This window comes from Grammomys surdaster, unplaced genomic scaffold, assembly GCF_004785775.1.
Source record: "Grammomys surdaster isolate TR1022 unplaced genomic scaffold, NIH_TR_1.0 171, whole genome shotgun sequence".
Taxonomy (NCBI): domain Eukaryota; kingdom Metazoa; phylum Chordata; class Mammalia; order Rodentia; family Muridae; genus Grammomys; species Grammomys surdaster.
The window spans coordinates 4384588-4385872 of NW_021604619.1; the positions used below are offsets into that span (position 1 = coordinate 4384588).

The 1285-nt window shown below is 43.3% G+C and overlaps 1 pseudogene; it reads left to right on the top strand.

The window, feature by feature from the left end:
• The first annotated feature begins 234 nt into the window (after nt 1-234).
• Nucleotides 235-1068, top strand: LOC114621055 (annotated as a pseudogene).
• Nucleotides 1069-1285: the final 217 nt, after the last annotated feature.

Sequence of the window (1285 nt, forward strand, 5' to 3'; positions counted from 1 at the left end):
GATACTTATATAATTCTAAATTTTCATGTGAAAGCCGTTTCTTATATTGTTTCATACTGTTATGGTTGAGATAAAAGCTGGGAGAAGAACGGATGTCATGTCATCCAATGACTTGTCAACACTGAACTTCACATACTCATATATAGTTATCATTATATTCATTAAAAATATTTTCCTACTTCTTCTTCTTAGGGAAAACACCAAATGGTGTATGACATCAGTGCAGTGGGAGGGCCCGGAGTTCCCAGGGTCTCAGGATTAGGAGGCTGCGGTGGCTTCCACGGAGGATTCGGTGGTCTTAGGGGCCACAGTCATGGTCGAGGCTGTGGGGCTTGTGGAGGTAAAGCTGAAGACAAGGTGTGGCCCTATCACAGAGGTGGGCAGCCTGGTTTAGGACATGAAGATCAAGTCCTTGGAGGAGATCTATCTGTTCTCCCTGCCCATTAAGGAGTGTTAAGATTATTGACGTTTTCGTGGATGCATCCCTAAAGGATGAGGTTCTGAAAATCGTGTCAGTGCAGAAGCAGACTTGGGCTGGCCTTCGGACCAGGTTCAATGCTTTCATCGCTATTGGGGACTACAGTGGTCACATTGGTCATGGTGTTAAGTGCTCCAAGGAGGTTGGGCTGCCACTGCCGTCCCAGGGGCCACCATCTTCGTCAAGATTTCCATCGTCTCTATGCATAAAGGCTACTCAGGAAATAAGATTGGCAAACCCAACACTGTTCCATGCAAGGTGAAAGGCCATTTTGATTCTGCGCTGCTTCGTCTCATCCCTGCCCACAAAGGCACTGGCATCGTCTCTGCTCCTATGTCCAAGAACCTACTGATGATGGCTGGTATAGATGATTGCTACACTTCAGCCAGAGGCTGTACTGCCACCCTGTACAACGTTGCCAAGGCCACCTTTGATGTCATCTCCAAGATCTACAGCTACCAGACCTCCAACGTCTGGAATGAGACTGTGTTCACCAAGTATTCTTATCAGGAATTCACTCTCATCATGTGAAAACCCACATCTGAGTCTCTGTTCAGAGGACCCAGTCTCCAGCTGTGGCTACCACATAAAGGTTTTTACACAAGAAAAATAAATGAATTAAATCTTAAAAATATTTTCCCATGCAGTTTCAAGCATCGTTTGGGTTGTATATTACAGAATATAAAGAAGGTCTTGAGAGTTTTGGTACAATTACAATAGCTTAGTTATCTAAATTCATATGAAAATTTATATTTTACACAGGTTTACATCATTTTGACTATGATTTAATACTGTAATTGTCATATA